The sequence below is a fragment of the Triticum aestivum genome, chromosome 1A (assembly GCF_018294505.1).
Source record: "Triticum aestivum cultivar Chinese Spring chromosome 1A, IWGSC CS RefSeq v2.1, whole genome shotgun sequence".
Taxonomy (NCBI): Eukaryota; Viridiplantae; Streptophyta; class Magnoliopsida; order Poales; family Poaceae; genus Triticum; species Triticum aestivum.
This window is the reverse complement of record NC_057794.1, coordinates 16,565,417-16,573,982: the sequence shown is the minus strand read 5'-3', so window position 1 is coordinate 16,573,982 and position 8,566 is coordinate 16,565,417. Positions and strand designations below refer to the sequence as shown.

The 8,566-nt window shown below is 45.1% G+C and overlaps 1 pseudogene; it reads right to left on the bottom strand.

Moving 5' to 3' along the window:
- Positions 1–7,783: 7,783 nt before the first annotated feature.
- The window catches only part of LOC123056694 (UDP-glucose 6-dehydrogenase 2-like), a 22,450-nt pseudogene continuing 21,667 nt past the window's right edge, over positions 7,784–8,566 (bottom strand).

Here is an 8,566-nt window from a genome sequence, read left to right as displayed (position 1 = left end):
GACTATCTTGATGTACTACCATCGCAGGGCTTCGCCTAAGCACCGCTACAATATTATCGAGGACTATGGTGGAAGGGGGTACCGCACACGGCTAAGAATATGATCACGTGGATCAACTTGTGTCTCTAGGGGTGCCCCTTGCCTCCGTATATAAAGGATCAAAGGGGGGGGGGGTGCGGCCGGCCAGGAGAGGGCGCGCCAGGAGGAGTCCTACTCCCTCCGGGAGTAGGATTCCCCCCTTTTCCTAGTTGGAATAGGATTCAGGAGGGGAAAGAGGAGAGAGAGAAGGAAGGGGGGCGCCGCCCCCCTCTCCTTGTCCTATTCGGACTAGGGGGGGAGGGGCGCACGGCCCAGCCCTGGCCACCTCTCCTCTCTTCCACTAAGGCCCACTAAGGCCCATATACCTCCCGGGGGGTTCCAGTAACCTCCCGGTACTCCCGTAAAATCCCGATTTCACCCGGAACACTTCCGATATCCAAATATAGGCTTCCAATATATCAATCTTTATGTCTGGACCATTTCGAGACTCCTCGTCATGTCCCCGATCCCATCCGGGACTCCGAACTCCTTCGGTACATCAAAATCTCATAAACTCATAATATAACTGTCATCGAAACCTTAAGCGTGCGGACCCTACGGGTTTGAGAACAATGTAGACATGACCGAGACATGTCTCCGGTCAATAACCAATAGCGGAACCTGGATGCTCATATTGGCTCCTACATATTCTACGAAGATCTTTTATCGGTCAGACCGCATAACAACATACGTTGTTCCCTTTGTCATCGGTATGTTACTTGCCCAAGATTCGATTGTCGGTATCTCAATACCTAGTTCAATCTCGTTACCGGCAAGTCTCTTTACTCGTTCTGTAATACATCATCTCACAACTAACTCATTAGTTGCAATGCTTGCAAGGCTTATGTGATGTGTATTATCGAGAGGGCCCAGAGATACCTCTCCGACAATCGGAGTGACAAACCCTAATCTCGAAATACGCCAACCCAACATGTACCTTTGGAGACACCTGTAGAGCACCTTTATAATCACCCAGTTACGCTGTGACGATTGGTAGCACACAAAGTGTTCCTCCGGTAAACTGGAGTTGCATAATCTCATAGTCATAGGAACATGTATAAGTCATGAAGAAAGCAATAGCAACATACTAAACGACCGGGTGCTAAGCTAATGGAATGGGTCATGTCAATCAGATCATTCACCTAATGATGTGATCCCGTTAATCAAATAACAACTCTTTGTCCATGGTTAGGAAACATAACCATCTTTGATTAACGAGCTAGTCTAGTAGAGGCATACTAGTGACACTCTGTTTGTCTATGTATTCACACATGTATTATGTTTCCGGTTAATATAATTCTAGCATGAATAATAAACATTTATCATGATATAAGGAAATAAATAATAACTTTATTATTGCCTCTAGGGCATATTTCCTTCAGACTTTAACGAGGCTATGTGGCAGCATGAGCACATGTCAAGGAACCATCGTTCTGAGAATCAAATGATGTTATTTCATGATTGTTTGATGGCTTGTGAGCTATGGGACTTGTGCTTCTCGGGATTTCCTTTTACATATGACAATGGTCAGCCAGGTGACCGGTCCGTTCGGGTCCGCCTCGACAGAGCATGCGCGGATGAGAATTGGAGGGAGCTCTTCCCTGCTGCGCAGGTGCTTCATCTGGCATCCTCATGTTCTGATCATAGTCCGCTTCTGGTGCAGCTCACAATGGTGGAACCAAAGAGGGGTCGGGCGTCGCCCCGGTATGAGATTATGTGGGAACGGCATCCCGTGCTAGCCGAAGTTGTGGCAAGGAACTGGGCGAGGAGCAATCCTGCTGGTGACCTCGCGGCGGTCCGTGAGGCCCTGCGTGACATGATGAAGGGGCTCCGGGCATGGAGTAAGTAGCACTTTGTCCATGTGACACATGAAATTGAGAAACTACGGGAGGAGTTGGCTGATCTACAGCTTAGGGATGCCGACCGTGCTGAGATCCGTCAGAAAATGTTTCAGCTGGATGAACTATTGTATTGTGAAGAGATGATGTGGCTTCAACGGTCACGAATTACGTGGCCGAAGGAGGGTGAACGCAATACTGCTTACTTGCATCGGAGGGCCGTTTGGCATGCAAGAAGGAACTATATTCAGAAGCTGCGACGGTCTGATGGTACTTGGTGCTCATCCCCTTCTGACATGGAACGAATGGTGACATCTTATTTCAAGGAAGTTTACACCAAGGATCCAACCTTAACTCCGGACAGTGTGCTTGATGGAGTTTTTCCGAAGGTGTCTGAAGCTATGAACAACAGGCTGTGCGCCCCTTTTTCTGAAGAGGAGGCGTCGAATGCTCTTTTTCAAATAGGACCGTTGAAGGCGCCCGGAACGGATGGATTTCTAGCAAGGTTTTTCCAGCGTAACTGGTCAGAGTTAAAACCTCAAATTATTGCAGCGGTGTTAGACTTTTTTGTCTCTGGCACGGCAATCGTCCTTATTCCGAAAGTTTCTCACCCCAAAGAGCTCAAGGACTTTAGGCCGATCAGTCTTTGCAATGTTATTTATAAAATTGTGTCTAAATGCATGGTTAATCGGCTTAGGCCGCTGCTCTCAGAGTTGATATCGTAAACCAAAGTGCTTTTATCCCGAGCCGGCTTATCTCGGATAATTCTATCATTGCCTTTGAGTGCATTCATCACATACAAAATCTGAAAGGAAACATTATTGATGCGTGTGCGTATAAGCTTGATTTGTCCAAGGCCTATGATCGTGTTGATTGGGACTTCCTGGAGAAGGCGTTAAACAAATAGGGGTTCTCAAATCAATGGATTTCTTGGATTATGACATGTATGAGATCAGTACGATATTCTGTCAAATTTAATGGGAAGTTATTGGAGGTTTTTACACCTTCAAGAGGACTTCGACAAGGTGACCCATTGTCTCCTTTCTTATTTCTATTTGTTGCTGATGCTCTTTCTGCTCTCCTGTCAAAATCAGTGAATGAAGGAAGCTTGAGAGGAGTGACCATTTGCCATGGTGCACCGGTGATATCTCACCTTTTATTTGCGGATGATACCTTGTTGTTTTTTGAAGCTTCTGGCCAGCAAGCGAACATTGTTAAAGGTTTGTTGAACACTTATTCCTCGGCGACAGGTCAACTTATTAATCCCGAGAAGTGTTCCATCCTTTTCTCTGAAAACTGTAATGCGTCAGTGGTGGAGGAAATCAATAATATCTTGGAGGTGCAACAACAAGTGTTTGAACCAAAATACCTCGGTTTGCCGGTACCTGAAGGTAGAGTGCATAAGGGTCAGTTTGAGACCCTTCAGGACAGGCTAAGGAAAAGACTAATTGATTGGAGTGAACAATATGTTTCTGTTGGGAACAAGGAGATCCTCATCAAGGCTATGGCACAATCAATTCCAACATACATTATGAGTGTGTTCCAACTTCCTGCTTCGGTGTGTGATGATCTTACAAAGATGATGAGGCAGTATTGGTGGGAGGGTGGAGAACGGGAAGAGGAAGATGGCATGGCTTAGTTGGGAGAAGATGCTGCTTCCGAAGGCTATGGGAGGTATGGGATTTCGTGATATGAGGGCCTTTAATCAAGCTTTTTTGGCCAAGCAGGCGTGGCGTCTCCTGGATTGTCCAGACAGCTTGTGTGCTTGTTTGTTGAAGGCTAAATACTACCCAAGGGGGAATTTATTGGACACGGTATTCTCAGCTAGTTCTTCGGCGGTGTGGAAAGGTATTGTTCACAGACTTGATCTTTTGAAGAAAGGCATTATATGGCGAGTAGGTAATGGTACTCACATTAAAACATGGAGAGATGTTTGGATCCCTAGAGGACATAATTTTCGGCCAGTAACTCCCAAGGGGAATTTCGATACAATTGGGTGGCTGACTTCTTGGATGAGCATGGTGCATGGAATGTGCAGCGGCTCAGGGAACACTTTTGGGACTTGGATGTGCGGGAGATTCTGAAGATTCGTACTTCTCCTAGGAATGCGCAGGATTTCATTGCGTGGTTCCCTGAAAAGAGTGGACACTTTAGTGTCCGAAGTGCTTACCATCTCGCAACGGAAGTTCAGCATTCGATACACTTAAGTTCCTCCAGTGGTACCCCTCCGGACGGAGGCCTATCTGGCAGCGTATTTGGAGTTCCCAAGTTCCGTTGAAAATGAAGATTATGGCTTGGAAGGCTGTTTCGGGTGCCCTTGCTGCAAATGAGTGCAAGAAATATAGACACATCTCACTTAGGGATGGATGTCCGTTATGTGGGAGAGAGAAGGAGACGAGCTTCCATGGTCTTGTTTCATGTGATCATGCAAGCAGAATTTGGACACACATGAGGCTGGTATGGCATCTTCCTAGCAATGATGTTTTACATGATACTGGACAGGACTGGCTGTTAAATGTTCTTGCGAACTGCGATGATCAAATGAGGGATTGCACGATCATGCTGATATGGCAAATTTGGTCTTTGTGCTCAGATCTCACTCATGGCAAGGAGGCTCCCCCGTTGTCGGCGACATCAGACTACCTCCAGAGTTACATGAACTCACTCAACCTATGCGGCAGATTTTCAATGGAAGAAATTATTAAAGGGAAGATGCCGAGGGTACAGGAGGCTCCATACGTAGTTCCCAGGCCGAGCGCCCCTTTGGCTTGGCCGCGGCCGCTGGCTGAATTCGCCGCCCTCTCGGTGGACGGTGCTTTTATGCAGGAGGACGGGTCTGCTGCGGCGGGTATGATCCTACGGCGTCAAGATGGGAGTGTTATCTTTGTAGCATACAGGTGTATATTCAATTGCAACGACGCGTTGGAAGCGGAACTGCATGCGATCATGCAAGGCATGGCACTGGTCGTGCAACATTGTTCCATGCCAATTGTTGTGCAGTCAGACTCAGCATCGGCGTTGGCAGCATTGACTGGAGAGAGTTTAACCAGGTCAGCTTATGGACACTTGGTGATGGAGGTCAAGCATCATACGGAGACTCGGAAGTTTGTTCCTTCAAAAATCAAGCGTGAGCAAAATAGTGTAGCACATCAGTTGGCTTTGTATAGTCGTACGGAGTTCACTACTGCTGTATTGCTAGGGAGATGCCCTCCTTGTATTGAGGATTTGGTGCCTCTTGATTGTAACCCTATGCATATGGAATAAAACTCTCTTTCTATCGCAAAAAAAGGCCAATCATTCACGTTGGTTGATTAGTATTTCTGCACCTGAAGATTAGAGAACAACAATAGTTGCACCGACACTTCTTCGGATTAAAATAACTATGTTTTGGATCCGGTTTGCTATATCATTTACTAATAACTAGCACAAATGCCTGTGCGTTGCAACGGGAATTTTTTTTGTTCCTATAAACCATGGCTGGTCGGGTCGAGGAACTATGTCCCGGGATAAGTTGCTTATGATCAAAAAAATATGTATAATTTGAGGATCACGAGTTCATGACATGGAGCTTAGGACATGGGTGCCAGTCAGAGTAAATTGATCTACTGACAACATTTTCTTTTCGTAAAACTTTTGATCTATACATAACATCATGGCAACATAAAGAACATCAAAAATAATAAAATGTAGTAAGTAATAACAATCACGTCGAGCATTTCAATGGAAAATAAAATTGTTGCAAATTTAGTTCTAATATTAATGCCCATGACAACGTCTGGGAAAGAAATAACGATGGGATGCAGAACCATCTTCGCGGTAGTGTCGAGTGCTTGTATGGGAGGCCGTCATGGATGGGAGCCATTGGCAAGGAGGAGGGACTTAAGCGGCATAGCAGATTACTTGGTGGCATTAGGATGAAGTACTCCCTCGGTACCAAAATAAATGTAGTGACCTTAGTAAGACTTTGTACTAAAGTTAGTACAAAGTTGAGACACTTATTTTGAAATGGAGAGAGTACATTATATGGCTCATCCTAACTTAAAAGTTACATCCTATATATGAATTATATTTTTGGGGCATCATAAATTGGTACCTCGGAATAAGAGAAATATCAAAGTTAAGCTAATGATGAGGAAGCAACAACAAATAAAGACAATTAATTAATCAACATTGATTGTGGACCACTAATTCAGAAAGTGCATATAGGTGTGTAAGTGATAATTAGAGCATACTCCCTCCGTCCGGGTTTATTAGGCCTCTCAGCATCACAAGCATGTCCCCTTTTATAAGGCCCCGCGTTGGAAAGGTGCATGCATGCAACCATTTCATTGGTTGTATTAAAAGCTATTGTTGTTGGTGCCATGGCTGAAAAGTTAATACACTTCATGTGTGCTTTTTCATTGGCTGCATGCATGTGAGAGAGTGCATTGGGAGTGGAATGGAAGAATTAATGTGAGCAAATTACTATGTGTCTTGGTCTAAGAGAAGTTGTCTTTAGGCCTAATAAACCCGGACGGAGGGAGTAGTTAGTAGTATAGCCAACTGCTGGCTATATGATCTTGCTACATCATCTATAGCTAAGCTTATAGCCCGCAAGTACAATAGTTGCATGTAAATGTGTACTATTTTTTGATACATGACCCATCTCTCTCTCTCTCTCACACACACACACAATATGCTTAGAAGCACGTGCTGCAGTCGACTGTTAGTAGCCCGCTTCCCTTCTCTCTTCTCCACCTCACCCAAAATATAATATTTAAAGACTTACAGCCCGCCTACGTCATCATGTGGTACTTGGTCTTAGAATGTTGAATACTCAATACTGATCGTCGACGATTAACTCAAGAAGTGCATAACTTGAGAGCAGCTAGCTAGTTAGTATATGTTAGAGCATTGTGGCTACACTATTGCACAGATCTGCAAGAATACTAAGATCGCCCACAAACTATTCATGACATCGAGCATCTCTGAGAGAGAAAAACAGATTTATAATAAAATGAAGACTATAAGTCTTGAATAAGACATGTGGCACAACATATGCAAAATCGCAAGCTTGTCAAGGGATCTAACTTTAAAAAATTGAGAACTGGAATTAAAAGCGTCTCATTTAACAGTTACAGGTCATCTAACTCTCGCAATGAAAAGCCGGAAATACATGCATATATGATATATTTTCGTATTTTTCTCTGTGTCCATTTAGTGTATCTCCAAAACTAAAAAAGGCTTATTATGACTCCATATTTTGGTGTCACACATGGGATAAACATTTGATAAAAAGTTCCGACAACAAAGTAATTAATCTAGAGCAAGGACATTATACGGATATGCTCTACCAAAAGTTCAAGCCTAGTTTTCTATGCTTGAACAAACATCACCAAAAATCCTAAAACATATACATTCTTTAAAATTCAGGAATCCAACTCACACAACTGAGAAGAGAGAAGAGCATGCATATAACCGTTAGTCACAGATCATCATGAAACTAACATGTTCAGTGTTTCAGTTAGTTATCTTTTGAACACTCGTATCCTTGTAATTTGGAACTAATCCAGCAGAAAATGCGAAGCAAAATTAGGTGCTCTCCCATGAATCATATCTGTTAAATATAAAATTTAAATAATTATAATAAGAAAGCACTAAGCTAGTATGAAACATATTAGTGCAAGTATGCTACCTCGTTGGTCCGCTGCCCTTTGCTTTTGCTTAGGCCTCTCCTCCGTACTCCTTTGGATATTCTGTTGTCTGCTTCAGGAGCAAAACGGAAAAGTTCTACAGATCAAGTCCTCATATATGTGAAATTTTTGGTTTTTATAATACAGAGTATATGAATTCTCTTAAAATTTAACAATGCTTTGTGTTGTGATTAATTAAGAAGAACGATCACGGACGCGCGGCCAACACTTGTGCATCGCCTCACAGGCAACGGTTGGCATGTCCTTGAGTCACTGGTCAAGCAGCTTGCCAATGGCGTAGAAGATGAATCTGATGTCTTGGAGCTTCTCCGCGTCAACGATGCTGTGGCCGTCGAAGACATAAGCCGGCTTCTGCATGACATCATGCACACGCCTGTAGCCGAGGCTCCTCAACTCCTCCCACTCGGTCAGGATGCAGACTGCGTGCGTGACGCGGGCGGCCTCGTACGCGTCCGACGCGACGGCAACGGGCTGCCCGGCGGGCTCGCCCACCGGCTGCAGGTGGTGCGGGTGGTCCCAGTCAAACTTGTAAATGGCGAGGTCGCGCCACACCTGCTCCTAGGTCACCTGCGGGTCGTAGATGCTAACTACGGCCTCATTTTCAAGCAGACCCCGGTACACGTCGATGGCCGGTGGGAAGCACTAGCCCCCTAAGCCGACGCTAGCAGAGAGGAAGCGCGGGCCGATGTGCGAGTCCTTGCTAATCACTGGTAGAAAAAGGGCCTATAGTCCCGGTTCGTAAGGGCCTTTAGTCCCGGTTCCGGAACCGGGACTAAAGTGTCGGTACTAATACCTCCCTCCTTTAGTCCCGGTTCAATCCAGAACCGGGACTAAAGGCCCTCCACGTGGGCAGTGCGCAGAGCCCAGTCAGGAGACCCTTTGGTCCCGGTTGGTGGCACCAATCGGGACCAATAGGCATCCACGCGTCAGCACTTCTGTGGCTGGGGTTTTTATTTT